This window comes from Delphinus delphis, chromosome 3, assembly GCF_949987515.2.
Source record: "Delphinus delphis chromosome 3, mDelDel1.2, whole genome shotgun sequence".
NCBI classification, from domain to species: Eukaryota; Metazoa; Chordata; class Mammalia; order Artiodactyla; family Delphinidae; genus Delphinus; species Delphinus delphis.
In genome coordinates, this window is record NC_082685.1 from 31,160,336 (window position 1) to 31,182,027 (window position 21,692).

Below are 21,692 nucleotides of genomic sequence, written 5' to 3' on the forward strand. Positions count from 1 at the left end.
ATAGCAAAATAGACATAACCTGAAAGTACTCTCAAATGTTATTTTAAAAATTAAATACTAAATATTGCACAATCATAAAAAGTTTTATTTTTATAAAATTGATGAAATTTGTAAAAAATTTAAAAAAATTTTATAAGAAATTTTGTTTTTATAAAAATATTTCTAGGCAAAATTCTATTTGCATAGAATTTTGCAATTCTATGCAAATAGAATTGCATAGCTTATTTTTTAAATATAAAAATAGGCTTCAGAATATGCAATCTGTAATCTGCCATCTTAAAAAATGCAATCCAATATTTTACACACACACACACAAGTGTGAACACACATACAGGAGTATAAACACACATATTTGTGTGTGCAAATAAAAAAACAAAGTATTTTATAAATGTTGACATTGATAGGATTGTGAATGGTGCTTCTTCATAAGTTTTTCAGTATTTTCTCACTGATATCTTATTTTTTATCAGGAAAAAATGTTATTTAAAGAAGAGGAGATTGCTGTAGAGAATTTCTAATTTCATTCTTTAATACTTCACATTGCACTGTATTATGGTAGAAAGTGTTTTTTTTATGTTATTAAAAAATTTCATATTCTTTAATATATAACTGTTTGAGGATATAAGAGTAGGATTTTATAAAGAACAAAGCTGAATTATTTACTCATTTTTTAAAACCAGATCACATAGTAATCAGCTACTAACAACACTATCCGACTTTACTGTAAGAAACTAACTTTCAAAAAGTGCTTTATAGGAGAAAGTACAATTTATGCCATTTAAAAAAAATCACTTAACCCATTTAACTTCAGATAATGATTACCTATAAGATAAAAGCTTAAAAGAGAAGTTAGGGGAGATAGCATGCTTTAACATTTTCATCCCCTGAGACCTTAATATGCTAAGAAAGAAAAAAGAAAATCATAAAGAAGCTTTTGGATTGCAATTTTATTTAAAGTCACTGAGATGGCATCTTCAGACTATTCCGTCTTACAAAATAATTATCCCCTCCAAATGGCAGTTAAAGGAGATTGTATAACTTTTACCAGGATGTTGTCGCATAGGAATAAAAGTCTTGAGACAAAAGAAAGTTGCAAAGGACCCTAGTATTAAACCAATCTGGTAAGTATATACAGACCATATTTCAGTTTATGCTTTTTGCTAATTAGTACGCTTTTCTCTAACAGACAACAAGGTATTTGCTATATTAGGCTTCCCAAATAAACTATTTCTTACTGAAGAAAACTAGTAAATCGTCCTTTATAAGACAAAACATGAAATTTTGGAGGGCTGAAGGAATTTGGGTACTTCTAGGCTGAATATTTCAAAGACAGTTGGAGGGTGGAGGAGAGAGATAAAATGTACTGACATGCTTCTCAAACAAAACTTAAGTAGCTTTATAGTCATTTTTATTTTCAGTTCAAATAATCTCGAAGTTGTTTGGGCATCACAAAGTAGGTGCCAGTAGGGCAACACACACACAAACACACTCTCAAAAAACTAAGAACCCAGAGAGTGACAGAATTTGGAAACACAGAGGTAAATTTCCCACTATAAGGGAATCTAGATCTGCTCCTTAAATAAAATATCAAGGGACAAGGAATCTGGCAAACAGCCCTAATGAGGAAAAGAAAACTTTATAGAGAAATCCAAATCTTTCAGAAAATCTTACATCCCACATGTTTATTACTCCTGTATAAGTACCAAATGGTTTTATTTATTTTGAAACAACACTGACACTCTTGTGATTTTGAAGGATACAATCGATGGAAAGGCTAAAAAATGTTAAATTTTCCCTGGAAATATAACTAAATTTCTTTCCTTATCAACCAAAGTAAAATATTCCCCTATGTTCTGAGTACCTATGTGGACTCAATTAACACTCTAGAGCATGTAAGATAAATACAAGATATCCCCTCTGAGTTTCTTAGTTTGCCTAAGAGATGGAACTGACACAAAATGATAAGATAATGTTATAGGTAGAAAGGAATCAGTGGTCAAATTACACAATTCAGAGGAAGGACAGTTTGCTTCTACAAAGTTCTGTGAAAACATCATTGGTTGTGAAAAAAAGAAAAAAAAAAAAAAGCAGAGTTGAACGGGGAAGGGGGGGCAAGCAAGGACATCGCCTCTTACAGGCAGACGTGGGGACTGGGTCAGAACTGCCATTCCCCTCACTGTGACCCCTTAGGTCACTCTGGGATCTGAGATGGTTTTGAGCATTTAAGGATAGAGAGGAAAAGAAATGGGAATGTTCTAAAATTATTTAAGAGTAGGTGTTTATTTGAGATGATTCTCAGGAAATCCCTGGCTTGTCCAGGTGCCTTGGGTTCTGTTCTGGAGCTACTTTTTGCCTTTCAAATGCTGTTTAAGTGCAAGTCCTCACATGCCACCAGACACTCTTCCTGTTGACAATTTTGACCTTTATTAATTCAGGTCTGCTCAATCTCCCACACTGATCTGTAATGCTGACACCCTGTTACACTCTGATTTTTCAGAGAGAATGCTGAAAGAGTTCACAGGCTATCACACTGGTTGACTTGATGCCAGAGAGAAAATAATAATAATAATAAATCCAGGACTGACCTCATTCACTTTCTATACTAAAACACAGGCCCAATTGAAGTTGCACTGAGGATTACTTATGTGTTCCCAAGAGTTCTCAAGATGAATACCAGACATACTATGGGGATTGTTATACTATTCGTATGCTTATATAAATTGGTTTTCATGAGTAAATTTCCTGGTTTGCCCTTTTCCGCTGAAATATGTCCCTTGTTGAGGGAGAATGCAATAAAGCAAAGCAGTATGTTTTTTAATCTGTGGAAAGTTGAAAAGGTTACATGCTGTGAGTTTTCTATTCTCAGAATATACATAACTCATTCCATGAAACAAACAAACAAACAAAAAGCAGCATAATTTAACAGATCCCTGTGTCTTTGTTATCCCTACACTGTAGTTTTCTGGCAAAGAATGAATAAAAGTAACTTTGCAGAGAAGCAGCAGTTTGTTTTTGTAAATTTCAATTGACAATCACGACCTTAAGTCTTTTCTATGCAAGGAAAGTAAAAATGAGAGGTGTGTACCCTTTGAGATTAATTTATTACATTGCAGCAATGACGCTCAGTGATGTTTAACCAATAAAGTAAACCACAATTTGCTGACATGTATTTAAAACTTAGGTATTTTTGTTTTACCAATTTTTTCATCAGATTACCCACAACATGACTATTATTGAATAGACATCCCTTACTGATTACACTACCATTAGGTAAGTGGTATTAATTATTTTAATGTTAATGTTTAATTTGAATCATCTACTGATTTTAGCCACATTCCTTAACAGTAGTCAGCATTGGGAAGACTGAGGCTGTGGAATGTATAAATCTTTTCTGTATACAGCTAACTGGGATTATACCATCAAATTTGAAAACTGAAATTTAAAGGAATTGGACCTTGAAGAAATGCCCTCATTTGACAGATGTAAATATCAGAGAAGCTATGTAAGTTGTACATGTTGCACAGCACGTTAGAAGTAGAGCTGAATTCTCGAGGTCTGGAGTCTCCTTCCTTCCCTTCAATGTTGCTGCTCATAACAGTCACCCTGAGTTAGTTACATACACAAACAACGTAAAAACAAAGAAGCCAAAACCTCAGGCATTTGGAGTTCATTAATGTGATTTTTAAAAAATACTCCAACAGCCATTGAACTAAGTCTTGCTTTGCAAAAAAAGTTTTACTTAAGTAAGATAGAAATTTGTCTTTGAAATAACAATAAAAGCCTTCAAACTTTAAAGCTGAGGGATGGAGATAGGAAATGGCCACCACCACATTTTTTACTACTTCTTTCCCCTTCTACTTCACATATGGGCAAAAGAAAACTGGGCCTAAGGGCATGTTAGTGGATGATCACAGTAAGAGCTATGTTGATGAAGGATGCACCATGTGCTAGGAAGAACTTTATATTCCTTCTCTCACTGATTCTTGCTTCCTTGATTCAGGCAGAAATTATTCAGAAAGCATGCCCCAGCAAAACAGACCTAACATGTAAACTCTAGTTCATAGACAAAAATGTTTTTAGTAAATCGTAATCTGCCTTAAAATAATGTAGACAATTGCATATAAATTGTGAATTACTTTAAAAAGTAGGGATTCAGATTTTTTTTTTTTTTCCCCACTGAATTTCACATAGAAGTTTAAAAATAAAAGTACTGAAGTGTAACCTGGGGATAATGCAAGTAAAAAAATAGACGGCCTGAGAATGCACATGCTCGGTTACATAGAAACAAAGTGTGCATTTCTGAATATCTTTAATAAAAATTATATATCTGGCATATATCCTCTCTCGAAGGATACTCAGCCTTCCTTAGGTATTCTTTCAAGGGAACACATTGCTCTAAAGTTTCTAACATAAATATACACATATATTTATGGATATTTATGTTGATTTATATATTATATACATATTTTTTCAGATTAGGATTATTACAAGAATACACAGAAAAAGTGCAAAGAAGGTACATATTTTCAAGTGTTCTCAACCCATTAACAGAAAAGCATAATATTGGGACTGTTAATCCCAAACCATTATTATGTTTTCACTAAAGCAATGTTCTAAATATGTAAATTTGACCACTTATTTCTTATAAAAAATATTAATGGTAATCAATTATTTATTTGGTGTATTACTTATTTTTCAAAATTTAACCTAATTATTTGATCACAAGCAAACCAACTCCCTTCATGATTTTACTGGATTGGTCACATACTTCTTTATGCATGTGAAACTGCAAAAGTCACTTGTAGTAGATTTCATTGAACCATCTCTGCTAGCACGTGTATCATTAGAAAGCTTAGTTTATCAGATAGGTGTTAGTATTGGAAGGAGTGTCTACTACTTCGATCTACATTAAGACTTTATCTGTTGTTTTTCACCAAAGGTTTTATATTTATATTTGATCTTGAGTGCAGAAATAATGCACAACAGTATGTAATATGCCAGTATGATTATACCTGCAGACTTCATTTAAATGTATCCATTCTCTGAAAGCTCTTTTCAAATTAAGAACTGCAGGTTAAGTCTGTTGTATGGATCACTTATTATAGGGCGCCCAACATGTGTTCCAAAGAGGCCCACTTGATAATCCACTACAAATAGCACAACATGATTCACCTAACTTGGTGAAATATCCCCATTGTAGACTCATAATATACCCTTGTATGTTACAGACACTTAGATGTTGAGATTATCATACTCAAAGATAATTTCTCCTTTTTTCATCATGATCATGTGTCAGAGTTTAGAGTTAGGAAATATATCAATATGGTCCCTGAGAAATCTAGGAAGGAGGTCTTCAAATAGGTGTAAAGAAAGGTCATAACACATTTCAAATCATGTAATTCCCTAAACCTCTGCAACCTTTCAGTGGTTTCTCACCACTGTTGTAAAATAACAAAAATATTTTTTTTTAAAAAAGAAGAAATACACCCAATCCATATATGTTCTTTTCTTTTCTCACAATTATTCATTACCGCTTAATTATTGTATGCAACAGGGTAAGAAGCAGGGATTTTCTTTAAGTAATTCATGAAAGCTTCCATGTATCATCAAAGTCATCATGCCTGCCCTCCCTTCTGTACTCTGCCCTTTTGCGTGCAGCTGAACATGACATTAATAATAATGTCTAATTAATGGATACCTATCCATTCTGCTGAAGAAAGTTGTATGGCACATTTCCAGAGTCACAGGAGGGCTCTTTTAGAGTACTGAAAACTAATCTCAATTTTTCAATGCCAATGTCAAAGATGTTTGCCACAGTACCATGCTGTGCTCAGTTGAAATTTCACACGTGAAACTTCTCACCAAATCAGAAACAAGGAGAAATTATTTGGAGCATACATGCAAATAAATGGAAGAAAAATCCCCTCATCTCTGGCTTCTGGGAACTCATTAAAATATTTTATTCTAATACATTAAATAAATGTTACTGTCAAACTTTTCACCCGGTTTTCTTCACAGGTCTTCAATGGGGGATAATCAGGTGTTAATATTAATATGATTCTTTGGGAAAGATGGGGAAAATAATGACATCACATGGAGGCACTGACATTGCTGAGGAGATGAAGAAATTTACAAAATGAGGTCTGCAGCCATTTTATCACAAAACATTGACTTGGGAGCAACCTATGCTTCAGATAAAGTATGGGCTTTCTTTTCTTTTTCTTGAGGGATAAAATATATAAATGCCATATAATTTGTTTAACAGGAAGAACTATTCGTAATCATCTGTTGAAAAACAAATGGAAAAAATTTGTTTTATGGACTGAATGTATATGTCCCCCTAACCTGAAATTCATATGTTGAAATCCTAACCCACAATATAATGGTAATAGGAAGTGGGGCCTTTGGTGGTGATTAGGTCATGAGGGTGCGCTCCTCATGAATTGGATAAGTGCCCTAATAAAAGAGATCACACAGGGCTCCCTTACCCCTTCTACCATGTGAGGACACAGTGAGAAGATGGCAATCTATTAACCAGGAAGAGGGCTCTCACCAGAGACTGAATCTTCAGCCCCTTGATCTTGTATTTCCCAGCCTCCAGAACTGTGAGAAATAATGCTTGTTGTTTAAGCTACTCAGTCTATGGATTTTTTGATATGGCAACTTGGAAGGACTAAGACAGAAATCGGTACACACTGAAATTATTTTTTAAAGGCAATCTTGAGACAACTTGTTTTGAACTGAAAAAAGTAATGTATTTTAGAAATAAAGTATACAAACATCATAGAATTATTTTAACCAGAAGAACCATTAGTAATCATCTCTTCGAAAACAAACAGAAAAAGCCTTCAAATGCATATAAGTAACCTGGGCCCCAGTGATATTATAGGATTGCTCAATATCATACAGCTGGTAAGTTGCAGAGATTTACAAACCACCAGATTTCCTGACTTCCTACACATAACTATCCACTATCCATAAACTTTAACTGATTCTGGAAAACTGAGTGTCACTATATAAACTGTGAATTACAATTTTTCAAAAAATACATTCTACTTACACACTACAGCTATAAGTAAAGAAGAAGGCACAGTGTAATATAAATTATACAGATTTTATAAAAGGAGGAATGAGGAGACCCAAGTCATGGCTCTCAAATGTATTAGCTTATGCTTGAGTCTCAGTTTCCTCTTCCATAAATTAGGGTGATAATAAACTCTGTAGCAGTGAGGTTCATGAGGATTAAATAAGAAAACCTGACATAATGTAATTTTAGTATTCTGTAAATACAAAGAGCTATAGGAAGAGCAGTGATCTCCACTGGACCATTCAGGGGAGAATTTTACGGTTATAAACTAACTGACTGAGTGATCAGCTCCAAGTGCATTTACTAAACACTGCATAAGGAGTACTATTCTGACTACTCCTTTAAAACAAATGAATCCCTGATTTGCCCCTGTTTGTCTGTTTCGTAATTATAAAGTGTAGAATATGGAGAAAAAAGCTTCCTGTTAAATTTAAGTTTTTTGGTTGACTTTCATGCAGCTGAGAGCAAGGAATTACTAAATTGATGTGTTCAGTGCTTCAAACCAAGGCTTGTAGAGTGTCCCGCTGGCTCCTGACCCTAGGATTTTTTGAACCTTACTAGATATAAACTCAAGGGTGGGGAGAGGGAAAGTGACACTCAACAGCAGCCAAGCGGTTTCTACCTCTCAAGTGTCAGAAACTTCAATACCATATTTCTTTAGGCAGAATGCACCTTTGTTCTGCGAAAACCACCTCTAACTGAGTCTTCTAGTTATGCAAATGTAAAGCAAATACTCTCCTCTGAAATGGAGATGGACTTCTAAAGATCAAAAACCGTTTCTTGGGTAAGGATGTAAAAGTTGTCTACTCAGGTTGTCTTAGGAGAAAATGCCTTACTAAGAAGAAATTTGCCTAGCCTCCTTGACTGAACCCCAGTGACTGTGGTCGAAGGGTGAAAACTCTTTTCAGAAGATAATATGTGATATTCGGGGCCCAGATGAGCATTCCCTTAGGTCGCAGGAAATGAAGTGTCACCCAGAGTTGTTACTTCCTATCTCCTTCCAGAAGCCAGCCCCATTCCTGTATGTATGCTACTGTTATGATTTGTCATTGTATTTTTGGAGTTGATTTGTCATTGTATTTTTGGAGTTATTTTTATAACTTTAAGAGTTGTATTCTTCATTTCTAAATCATTTTTGTTCTTTTTCAGATCTGTCTGCTCCTTTTTACAGTCTCTTTTTTGTTTCTCATTTTGTGGTTCCATCTTATATTTTATATATTTATATATCTTATGAATGCATGTGAGCATTTTTATTCTTTACATCATAACGGTGAGATCTAAAGTACTTGAGGATCTAACTCTTTATTTTTTCTGCTAACTCGCATGCCACTCATTTTCTGGCACATTTGGTATACTTGAATGGAAGCTCATATTTGTCCTTATCTGTGAAATATCTGAATGCTTAAATTCATGGTGTTTTTCTTTACATGTAGTTTTTTTTTTTTTTTTTTTTTTTTTTTTTTTTTTTTTTTTTTCATGAACCAAGGGTCACTACTGACGTGGATCTACTCCAGTCCTGTTCTGGCTTCCTCCTGAAAATTTATGACAGGTGGGCCAAAGGCTCATATCCACCCAAGAGGACCAAGATGTGTGCTCACTGTTCACAGACTTTGTTTCCACTCATTGTTTAACTTCTGTTCCTCTTTCCTTTGTCCTTTGGTGATTCCCTTCATGACCTTGATTCCAGCAACACAATCATGATATTATTTTATGATGCTCATCTTGGTGTTTTTCAGGAGGGCCTCTCAGGATATCTGTTTTGCCATATTGCTAAACAAGGAAGATTATTTTTTTTTCACTGGTAAAAGGGTTCTCTGTTCTCCCTTCCAGTTGGACGTGAACATTTTTACGAAAAGCCAATAGTAAATGAGCAGAATTTATATGTACACCTTGCGGGTACCTTCTTAAAGACAAGTTGCTTGCTTTGGACTTCTGACCCACTCAGTCCCCGACCTCCTTCTTTCTGTCTGAAAAACAATAACAAATGGAGCACCAGCTGTTCATGCAGTGAAGGAAGCCAGGTGCCGAGGAGGTCAGAACCTACTGGCCAGCCTGGATCCCTACATGACCATGTGGAGTAGAGACCCCCTAGATGGTCTGAATGTCACATGAAAAGGAAGAGCCAAACAAACTCCTCTACTGTTTGCACCTCTACATTCTGTGGTCTCCTAAAGCAGCCGACCTACATCCTAACATATGTATATCCTTTTTAGGGATAGCATGACCAGATACCCTAAATACTTTAAGGGAAGGAAGATGTCAATTTCTGCAAAAACAAGTTCTCTGATCTTTTAACTGAAGATTGCAATTGAAATTAAAGAAACCAGAACCTAAGGGAAGAAAAAAGAACGTAGAGAGAAGCGGGGCATGGAGAGTTTAAATGTGACAGAAAACTGTAAAAAGTCTATCTTATCTTATGCCAGGGTGGGGGTTGTAATTACCCAGTAAGATAAAAGCTGTTGAATTTGTAGCAATGGAAATATTAAGACAAATTAAATACCAAGCTTATCTCTGCTCTGTGCTATCAATATTTTATACTAAACATCTGTTCCTTGTATCTCATCTCAGAAACACTTCTACACTTTATCAGCGCAAGCACAGCTTTTCAAAGCAAATTAAGCTAAACCGTTTTCACTTAATCACCAACTGATCACAACATGCAGAATGCCACATATTGATCTCCAAGAGCCCCATTTTTCCCAATTCAGAAAAGCATATTGGAGGAAACACTTGATTTGCAATCAGCGTAAACTGGTTAGGCTTACACTTCTGACATATTTTAAGTAGGGAGTATTTCAGTGATTAAAAGGATAAAACAACAAGTATTTTCAATGAGAGGTGAAAACTAGGCAATTTCCACCTTTTAGTTACAGGGTCTTAGAGCTACAGGAGATCTTCGAGATCCCCTAAGCTTTATTAAGTCTCCTTGGGGATCCCAATAAGACAGGCATTTTTGTTTTGCAGGCTATTATGACATTAATACCTAGGCGCCACTGAGAATCAGACAGAAGCAATCTTTTTTCCTAAAATCTGCTCAAGGGCCATTATTCCAAGCTAGGTGGGTCTCATGCAGATTGATTGCAAATCACTGATCTAGTCCAGAGGCTATATATTCCAGTGCCTACAGGAGCTGAGTGGTTAATGCAAAAGAGTGAGGAAGCACATTCTGTCCATATCATATGAGTAGATGCTATTCAACTCCAGATGATTACTGTTGCCTGGTACACATGTAGACCTCTTGTTACCACACCTTCTTACTTTTCAAGACAAGCTTCAGAAAATAAAGTAAAAATCAAGATAAATATGAAAAATCTCATGCTGTTTTTGCATCATGGTGTAGCCCAAACAAAACTGATGTGTGAATTGGATTTGGCTTCTGACCATAAATTTTAAAGTCTCTGATCTAGTCTTACCCACTCAATATAGAAAAAAGGAATGGGAGGTCAATAAAGAAGAAGCATTAGAACTGGTGCTGGAATCCAAGCTTCAAGACCACGATGACAAACTGTCCTTGTTTTCCAAAGATACTCCTAGTATTAGCACTGAAGTTTCACATCCCAGGAAACCATTCTGATCACGGCAAACTGGAACAATGTGTTATCCTAATCTAGACTCTTGTCTCAGTGATTTTTTTTTTTCACCACACCCTGATGTGTTCTTCATCTCTATCATAAGAACACATAATGAGCTTGTGGCCCTCGTAACTCTACATAGGGATGGGGAAGCCAAGGTCCCAATGGTGGCTACTGAACACATCAGCTATGGCATTTCTCACCAAGGCAGAGCTAGAACGAAATGGGAAATGGGAACCGGCAGTCAGGTAGACTGAATGATTAGCGTTGGTGTGGAAATTTAGCTTCGGTGACCCCTTAACCAATTGCCTCCTCAAGAGTGTCACATATTGGGAGATTACATATGCTTACTTGGTGTAATGTTTCTCTCCCTCTCTCTCTTCGAGAGAGTTATAGTTAAATAGTTTTAATCTGTCTAAAAAGATAACCTGAACATAAATAATAAAACTTCAGTTTAATTTCTGTTTTGCATGTACATTGTTTTGTTCACTGAAATTCCTATCATTTAACTAGTTAGCATGGCATATCAAACCTCACAAGTTATACAAATTCCAGCCATTTCCAGAGCATGAAACAAGGACCTCAGGGAAAGAGAGAGAAAGTGAGCAAGCCTTACGAACTGTGAGGTTACAGATCTATTACTTATTTTACTCCAAGACCCAGGGAATCTATCTGTGCTCAGAGTTCCAACCAACTTCAAAGGGAGACTTAGGATCACAGAAGTTCAATGAAATAATGGAACAAGAATAAAATTGGCCCTGTGTGAATTAGATTGTAAAGGCAGGAACTTCATTTACTTAAGAAGCCAATGTTTAAATTAAAAACTTTATATGCCCTCTGTGTTTTCCTAAGAGTCCAAATTTTGTACCAATGACTAGCCCAGAGAAACTAACACAGAAATTATAGCGGGATAAAACAGAAGTGAGTAATTTTACTTTTACTCTTTTCAAATGATTGCTCTTACAGAGGCACTTACTTTTCTTTTTTTTTTTTTTTTTCCTTCCCAGAGCTAGCATAGAAGTGACAATTAGAGGATGATTTTTTCCCCCCACTTTGGCCCTGAAGGGATCTAGGGAGAGACTTTAGTATTTTTCTCTTTGTAAAATAAAGACTGGCTTTGAAGCCAGGATCTCTGAAATGAGGCATTGCAAATGTCCTTTGATGAATCAGTCTGTGTGAAGGAGAGAGGGAGTGGAGAGGGGGGCAGCAGATTGATTGCAGCTAATGTACCTCTCCTGCCTTGCCCTTTTAATATTCCTCGAATGGCCACGGATAATCAAGAGGTCAATCATGAATCCATCAAGGGGTCCTTGTCTCAGGGAAGTTTCCAAACTGTTGAAGCCCTCTCTCAAACAAGCTCTTTAAAGCAGTTAGCCAGAGTAGGGCTATATGGGGGGGGGGGGGGTACTAGAAAACATCAGCTTCAGGGGCGACCTGTTAACAAAGTGTGAGAACACGTCCAGGTAGGAACACTTCCGCAGGGTGTGCAGAAAGGACCTGACCATGAACTTCATCCGTAAATAAATAAATAAATGGGAAACCTCCCATTTGGCAAGATGGGGCAGGCCTGCAAGACATTCTGGGTAAAAACAATAATAATAAAAAAAAATGTCCAGAAGAAGACAAGGAGAGAATAGAAAACTCAATTGTGGATCAGAAACAGCAGAGTTACAAGTTGTAACCTCTGTTGACTGACACTCCAGCAGCACTTCTGCAAGGTGTGCTAAATGTCCCCTTAGGGATTTCATGCCTCTGGGGGCCCTCTGTCTATAAAAGAGAGATGGAAAAATAAATGAGTTTAGGGGCTGAGAAAGAATTGCTTACATTAGGAAGCCGTAATATCTGTGAAGTTTGCTCGGAGCAGGGGTGCCAGCTTGCTGTCCTCAGTAGAAGCACTTGGCAGCTTCGACCCTGCTGGCCTATAAAGAAATAGCCTTTTCCTTTCCTCCAAGGACATCTCCGCTTCAGATGGCAGCCCTTTTTAAATTCTGGATGAGGTGTCAAATGAAATTTGACAGCTAACTGATAGGTTCAAATTCTCACAGGGCAGTCTATCCCTGAGGACACGGAAAAACTAATTCACTGCCAGGCCGGCAAATTTTCAGCGATCCTGATCATTCCACATTTGGTTTGATGCGCAACCAACTGCTTTTTCTGGTGGGAACACAGTACCTCTCATTAGATGGGACAAAGGACAATGATTTTAGGAGACACATGTTATTCCCCAAAGTTCTCTAATGTTCCAAAATGTATTTATTTATGTATTAGCAGTCCTAAGAATTGCCTGTTACTAATGGTATTCGTGAAAAATGGTATTTGTGAAAAATGTTATTTTTAATATCACTGAGGTCTCATCTCATGAAGAGTCTTCCAATCGAATAATATTAAAAATTCAAATTTGTACAGCTTGCACAAAATTTTAAAATAAACGATTTTTATTAGCATCTTACATGACGTCTAACCCGGCTTACTTTAGTTTTTCCTCATCAGTATGTTCATGTGCTTCTGTCTCTAAGTGATCCTGTCCCAATCCTCAATCCAACCAAAACTTGAAGCTAGAAATATTAAAGCAGGCTTAATCTCACCTCCTTCTTAAATGTAAGAAGCGCACTGTGGCAGAGTGGTTTGTTTTCAAATTTAGGCTCAGCTCACCCTTACTACATCTCTAACAATTGGCAACTCACTAAATTATTTAGATCTCCGTTTTCTCATCTGTAAAATGAGGATAATAGTGGTACCTAATGCAAAGGCGCTGAGGAGTGTGAAGGAAACAATCCCTGACACAGAGTAAGGGCTGAGTAAATGGTAGTTTAAGGGAAATAAATATTAGTCAAGAGTAGCCTATAAGACTGTGCTGTCCAGTAGGTATAATACATCTTGTGTCCTATAACTTAAGTTCTTTAAATATTGCCTGGAAAGCGATGTTTTTGTATTAAAGAGGTAATTGGAGCTCACCACTGTCCCCTCAGTCTCAGCTCAGTCCCTCACTATTCTTCTGAGCTGATATCAGGGAAAGTAGTCTTGAGTTTATTGTCTGAACTCCCACTGTGTTGTTAAAAAAAAGTCTGAATGTATGCTTTGGTCTCTATTTCTATGGCCCATTTCCTCCAGTTTGCCTGTGGAAGATTGCTGTGCTGGATAAGCAATGCCAGTCTCATGGAAGAGGGAAGATGGAATAAGCTATGTATACACCATCTTAGACGAGCAACAGAACCAGGAGAATTGAAGCCGCTATATTGTTAAACAGAAAATTGTTACCATTCTGTGCCATAATGTTCTTACCTATGAATAAAGAAATTAAGAGTGTATTATCTCAAAGATCCCTTCTATCTGGATAGTCTGTAAGGTGGGCCAAAGAAGCCCTGACCAACGTGGGATTTCAAAACAAAATAAGTTAAGTGGGAGGTAAAAATTTTAAGCAAAAGAGTGAAAACAAAAAGAATAATTGAAAAATAATTAAAACAAAAAAAATAATTGTCATAATTGAAGAAAATATAAACTGGAATATAAAGTAAAGCATAAACATACTAAGAAAAAGAAATAGTATTAAATTTACTAAATGATGAAGAATATGAATACCTTCATGTTTATAGTGCAAAACAATCAAACCAAGCAAAGTTGCACATGCAGCAGTACAGAACACCAGTTATAAGAAAGTGTTTACAGATTCCACAAATATTTATTGATCTGCTTTATGCCAGGAGGCCTTTATGGATCTATGTCTTAGACCCTTTGGGACACATCAGTGAGAAAACCAGATAAAAATCCCTGACCTTGAGAAATTTATATTCTGGAGTGGAAAATAGTAAATAAATGACAAACTAAACAAAAAAGTAACATATTTGATACTTTAGAAGGTGCTGCATATTATGAAAAACATTTAAATAGAGTAAAATAAGGAACAACAGAAGCAGAGGGACAGAGATGAGTGGTCAGCTGAGGCAAAACAGAGTGACCACGATAGGTGGTCATTGAGAAGGTCAAAATCTGAAGAAAGTTGTGAAATAGGTGAGGGAATTTGCTGTGTAGCTATTCAGGTGAGGGACTTCCAGACATAATCTCTAAAAGAAGGTTGGGGAGCATCTCCAGTGCTGGACTGGGGTGTGTGGAAGATAAGGTCAGAAAGTGAAGCAGTCACTGAGGCCATTCTGGAATGGAGGCACTTAAGCAAAATAGGAAGCCACTGCAGAGTTAAGCAGAGGAGTCATGTGATGTGATCAGACTTGAATTGTAATGGACTTTCTCTGAGAATAGTGGGGGGGTAGGGGGTGGGGAACAGGCAAAGTTAGAAGCAAGGCATCCAGCTGGGAGGCTAATAATTCAGATTAGAGACATTGATGGTTGGTGCTGGAGGTGATTAGAAATCATGGAATACTATATATATATATATATATTTTGGAGTAGAGACAGGAGATTTTCCCAAAGGATGTGAGTATATGGGTATAAGAGGAGACAGAGAATGCAGAAGGCAGCAGTAGGCTCTATCTAACACACTAGACAAGGACTGGTTTTAGATAAAGCTATGGTAAAGGGCAGCAAGACAGAATAAAAGTGTACAAATGCTAATAGGTGGATAGGTAAGTTGGAGGGAGTGGTTTGGAGATACTCTTCTGGTGGGTTCAATTTTCTCTGAAAGGTAAGAAGCAATATCAACAGCTGGGAATGAGGATGGAAAAGCTTTATTGGAGGATTTTAGAGAGAAGCTGTGAAATTGCTAACTAAGAAAATGAGAAAATGATTAAAAAGTTAAAGTAGGAATGCCCGGCATCGTTACAATTCCAAGTGAGATTTTTGTTTGTGAACCTTAAAAGAGACCAGTCAGAGTGGTTGTGTGTTCTCTATTGCATTTAAGCTGCAAGCATGGAATAGGTGGAAGGTTCGTTTTTATAGGACCTTGGTTTTACCAATTGAGTATGAAGTGAGAGAGGAGTGGAAGTCAAAATATTAGCAAGTGTTTACAACAATTGACCATAAAATTACTATTTGTAAGAAGGGAGGTAAGGACATTAAATGATGAGGAACAGTGAGAAGTTGACAGAATCCATTGATTAGAGGTGCTACTGTCTTAAAGAAGCTGCATCCTAGAGGGAGACTGAAGGTGGAATTCAGAGAGTGGAGTGGACATAATATTATTAAAGGGTTGTAGTTATTGGTGTTGATGAAGTATGATTAGGACATACTCTCAAGTTCTGACTTTGGGAGTGAGTAACTAAAGTAGGGTGGGGATAAACATCTTTGAAAAAGATTAGTTTCAAAAATGTGGATCTAAGGTGTTAGAAGGAACATCTCTCACTATATATTAAAACAGGAGTAGTGTTGGAGAGAGTGACAGTGCACCATGGGATAAGGTCATCTAGAGGTGAGAAGAAATTACATGGGGTTCTGTAGTTGATAGCAACAATAAGGGATACTGGTGATATAATCTGATACCTTGAGTTTCAACGTTGGTGGTTTTAGGGAAATGCGAGGGAGACTAGTCTGAAAGCAGTATTAAGGAACAAGAAGGACATGTGTCTGGTCTGTGTGACCAGGCAAATGAGGAGAAAATGCAACCATGAGGGGCAATAGTGTCCTTAGGGCAGAGCCAGGTAACACAAGTAGGTAATGGAATCATCTAAAGGAAAAGAAAAAAAAAAAAAAAAAAAAAAAAAAAAGCTGGTTGGTAGAATTTGAACATCTTAATACAAATTTAGTGTACATTAGAACAGTTGTGCCCTCTGTGTTACTCCTTTTTCTTTTTCCTTTTTTTTTTTTTTTTTTTCATTTTTTGGCCGTGCCACAAGACTTGTCGGATCTTAATTCCCCGGCCAGGGATCGAACCCATGCCCCCTGTACTGGAAGCATGGAGTCTTACCCACTGGACCACCAGGGAAGTCCCTGTGTTACTCCTCTTTACATTAATTCACATTTCATTGATGGATTAATTTCACTGAATTAATTTAAATAGGAGAAAAATATAGCCAGATTTTAAAATGATTGCAATTCTTAATTCTCCATTAAAAGAAAAATTTAAAAAAAAACAAACAAACCTCAGGTAAAAACAGTTGTACCATTTAAAATGGGTCTTCTGACTTTGATTCTCCCTTTTTTGGATAGATGAGAGATGAAGGCAATGGAAGGGGTCCTTGTTGCATGAAAGAAGCAACTCTATATACTGTTATTTTCAAGTTTGATCAATCATTTCCAACTCATTTCCTGTTTTTCCTTTTAAAAACCCTACCCCACCAAGAATTTCAATAGCAGCTAGTAAAATAATTTGGGTGGCTGACAGGCAATTCAATTTCCTGGCAGATTTTTAGATAATCAGACACCCAGGAGAAACTTGTAAATTTGTTTTATTCATGGTCAATTTGCTATGGCACATTTTTCCCTACAAGCTCAACTCAACATTTTACTCAACAGAGAAGTAGAGCATCATTATGTAGCAACACAAGTGGCTTAGGTGGTCAACCAGGCACAGCTCATCATTTCTGCAAACAAGTCCTCTCTATGCTCCCTGTATTCTTAAATGAATTGCACTAGGGTCTTTGTTCATCCATTAGGAAGTTTGTGCTAGACCCTTGTGGCTCAGATACACAGGGGAAATAGACTTAATTCCTCTGACTCTCAGTGCCTCCTGGATCCAGTGGACTCTGAAGCAATTACCAGAATATTAAGAGATCAGCTGATCCATGGGTCAAGAGCTAGAGAGCAAAGGAGGAACCGAATATAAGTACTTTGATCAAGTCACTATATGTGTGCTATGATAAATACTGACAGGGAAGTGGATGACTATATGTACTGTAAAAGATATCCAATCTCTGCCAATGAAGAGGGAGGTAAATGTGGCCTTTTCTATTGTTTAAGAGTATCTACAGAGGCCCAAAGACAAGAAACAATAGGTACCAGGAGAAGGGGCTATAGTGGAAGCAACCTGTCTGTCCTTCTACCATTGGTAGAGGAAAGGCCAAGTGTGGACTCTGAGAAAGGGAGACAATTTTAGTGTCTTGAAAGGGATGTTGCCCAAAAAAAAAACACCTGACAAGTGACCCCAACAGAGGTGGACCACTTTGTATGACTTAGGGAGAATTGTAAGAGGGCAAATGGAGGAGAAAGCCTGAGGCAAGGTGTGCAGAGTTCTCCAGTAGAGGATACTCCAAAAAGGCTAGGAACACACCTGCCCAGGGTAAAGGGAAAACAAAGAAAAAAAAAGAAAGAATTGTCCTTTGAACATGTGCCCTACCCAGAGTCATCAATGCCACACTCCAGCTCTGCCACCTGCCAACTTGATCACTTAATTGGAACATCCCTGCTTTGTCTATGTTGGGAGGAATGTTACTTAGTCTGTTGTTACTGTTAGGACAGGTAGACAGCTAGATATGATCAAAGGAAAGGAGGGGTGGCTTATGTGGCAGGAAACCATACATCTTGTAAAGAATGGAGTTTCTTGGGCAGACAAAGAAAAGCAGGAACCTCTGGACTGATAGGAAACCACACATTTTGAGTGACAAGGGTTCTGGTGGCAGACAAAGAAAGATGGGAAAAGGTGAGAATCTCCAGCTTCTGAATGTAACTTTTGCTCATTATGCTCTCATTACAATAAAATTGGCCTTGCAGATAAGATGTTCCCCTCATGAATCAATGCCATAACACTTCTGATCAAGGCTAAATAAGGACCAAAATCCCTCCTCCCTTGTGGAAGGTGAGTTGGGCTGAAAATTAGGAAATATGACCCCAAACATCTCCCTCCTCAATGCATATTCCTCGCATTCATTTTCACAGCCCATATAACCAGCTTGCCAAAGAAACTCAGGGCAGCCACTCACCTGAGTCTGCCCACTCTCCCCTTGAAAGTGTACTTCACTTAGTAAATCCTCAGTTTGCTTTCCTTACCTCTGTGTCTCATCTCTGAATTCTTTCTGTAATGAGATACGAACCTACTCTCCAGTAACATTACTATGTAATAGAAATAAAAGCCTACTGCCATATTTTCCAAATCTAAAAAATCTGAATCTTTATCTTATAAATGTCTTTACTCTTAAATAAAGAATATAATTTAACAGTTTTTATTAATTGTATATCAAATTAAATATGCTTAAAGGCCAGATACGCCCCATGGAGCAACCCTCTCTGCCCTTTGTTATCAGCAATACCACAACCAGTAAGGTCTTTTATACCCATATCTCAGCTATGTTCTTTATTAGGAATGTTTGCTGTGGTGTAATTTTTTTTTTTTTTTTGGTTTAAATTTTTTTCCACTTTGTAAAGGTAGAAACATGCTTTTTAGTACCCTCTAAAATATACTTTTTAAACAGATCTTTTCAGGTCATTATTCAGTCACTTGTTCAGTCAATAATCTTCCCAGACTATTTAATGCCCAGACATTCTATGATCTTGATGCCACATGTGATTAATTGGCAATTCTATATTTATGTCTACCTGTCTGTCTATTAACCAATGATAGTATTATTTTTGAGCACCTTATTTCTATCTTTACTTTGCAGTCTATCTTGATTTGATTTATGTTATTTTCAATTATAAAATTAAATATAAAACTTTAAAATATACAGATAAGTAGAAAAATCAAATATTAAAAAAAAAAAAACCCTCACAATCATAGTAATTATGTCCATTGTAGTCATTTTGGTCTGAAGAGTTTTTCTCTCTGTCTCACTTTCTCCCTCCTTCTTTCAGATTATCAATCAATCAATCAACCCTCCACCTTTTCCTAGGCAGAAGGAGAAACTAAATCTTTTATTGCCTTTTTTCTTCCCCTTTCCTCTTTTATACCCTCAGATGAAAGCACCAGTACTCTGATTTCGAACCCTGCATAGCAATTTGATTTGATTTGGCATGTAAAATAAATATGGCTCAGAAACTTCTCCTAGTCTTTTGAAATGTGAAGACCAGTCTGGAAAGCTCTTTTGTTTAGGAAATTTCTTATTTGAAACTTCTTATTTGAATATGCATATGAATAAGTCCTAAGGCTTAGCCAGGCTTGGAGAGTTTGAAACAAAGAAAAGGCAATTTGCTTTGCATAAACATGTAATGGGAATTTTCTACTTTCCCTGAAGGCTTGAGAAGAAGGATGCTGTGAGAAAGAAGAGGCTTGAGATTCAAAGAAGGGAAAGAGGGAAGTTTTGAGGAGATGGATGTGCTCTGAAAAATGACATAGCAGAGTGGGATCTAAAGTAAGAGAGCCTCTGAGAAGTTCCTTGAAAGGGTAATCAGGGCGTAACCTCAAAAGCATGGCTGTCTGATATCCAATTTTAAGCTGTCCCCTCTGGTGTGCTATAATTCCCTGCCTTTATCTACAGGTCTTCCTTGAGAGTTACATGCACCAGCATGTGTGTTATTGGTGCTTTGGAGAATGAGAAACAGGAGGCTCCTGCCCTGTCTTGAGAGAAGATGACCAGAGTGAGCTGCAGCAGCCTGCAGAGGCAGTAAGATAACTGGAGAAGAGCAGAAGCAGGCGTTTGAAGCAACAGTGATACATTTTCATTAAGAGAATGTACATTTACTGACCAAGAAGACCTTAACATTTTCCTCACCTTGATTAAACTTTAGACAGGTATCCTTCTGACTCCAGGTCCCAGACCTCACTTTTCTTAGAGCATTTACTTGAGAAAACTTTAAGTGTAAATTCTCCTCTGCCCCTTTGAGGTGTAAATCTCCTCCCAGCCCCTCCTCAGCTTTACAACCCAGGAATTATTTCTTAAGGCTTGGGATGTATCCCTTTGAAATGTAACCACCAAGAAACAGGATGCCCCTACCACCCAGTCTCTGTGGGAGGGAAGAAGCCTAACTAACTTGGATGAATGCCAATCAGCAAACACAGATGGCCTAATCACACTGAATAACCTCAAACCTAATGCCCTCCATTACGCTCCTGTAAGTTTACCCCAGTGCTTGAGAAGTCCTCCACTTTCATTTCAGAGGAGTTGAATTCAGTCTCTCCTCCCTACTGCAGTAGTCTTGAATAAAATCTTCCTTGTTGGGCTTCCCTGGTAGCGCAGTGGTTGAGAGTCCGCCTGCTGATGCAGGGGACACGGGTTTGTGCCCTGGTACGGGAAGATCCCACGTGCCGCGGAGTGGCTGGGCCCGTGAGCCATGGCCGCTGAGCCTGCGCGTCTGGAGCCTGTGCTCCGCAACGGGCGAGGCCATAGCAGTGAGAGGCCTGTGTAGAGCAAAAAAAAAAAAAAAAATCTTCCTTGTTATTTTTAGTAAGTGTCCAGTGTAACTTCTCTTTGATACTGGTGAATATCAATCAAATACTCCAGGAATTATTTGAAACTGAGGAGATCTTTGGACGTGATACAGCGCATGGTATGGTAGACCCTACTTGGCACTTCCTGCCCAGCATCTACTCACTTTTTTTCTTATACCACCACCAGGATTTCACTTTTAAAAGCTCTGCTGCATAGAGCTTTGTGTGAACTGTCAATCAACATGCATTGCCTCCTCTCCCCATTCCTTGCCAAGTGATGGACCTGTGACTCGGATGCGGGAGCTGGAATTATGAAACACTCAAGGGTATTTGAGTCTTTAATTGAATGCCTCAGGACAGAAAACGTTTGAAGCAAATTCATCCGAATGTCAGCAGTTTGAAGAGACTATTCATTAGTCTTCACTTGGCAGAGTCCAGGAGCTCTTTTAGCTCCAGATGTCTTATGAAATGTAGCTCTTGAGTTCATTCTGTTTGCTGAGTTACCAAGCTACCCCATTGCCTTCCTTTGTCACCTACTTTATTATTTTTTCTTACATTAACCATGATTCACACTTTGCTGCTTGCAATAAAAGAACCATAATGGGTACATGTAAGATGGGAACTCAATTCATTTTTATATGTATAATAAAGGACAGGGAAACCATAGAAGTATATTCCATCCCATCCTATCTTATCCTATCCTGTCCTATAATTTCCCTCCCTCTTTTTCCTCCTTCCTTTTATTCTTCCCATATCTCTCAACTAATTATCTACATATCTATTGGTCAGTACACACAGATTTTAATTATATTTTTAATAGAGCTTTCTTAATTTTGTTTTTTTTTTC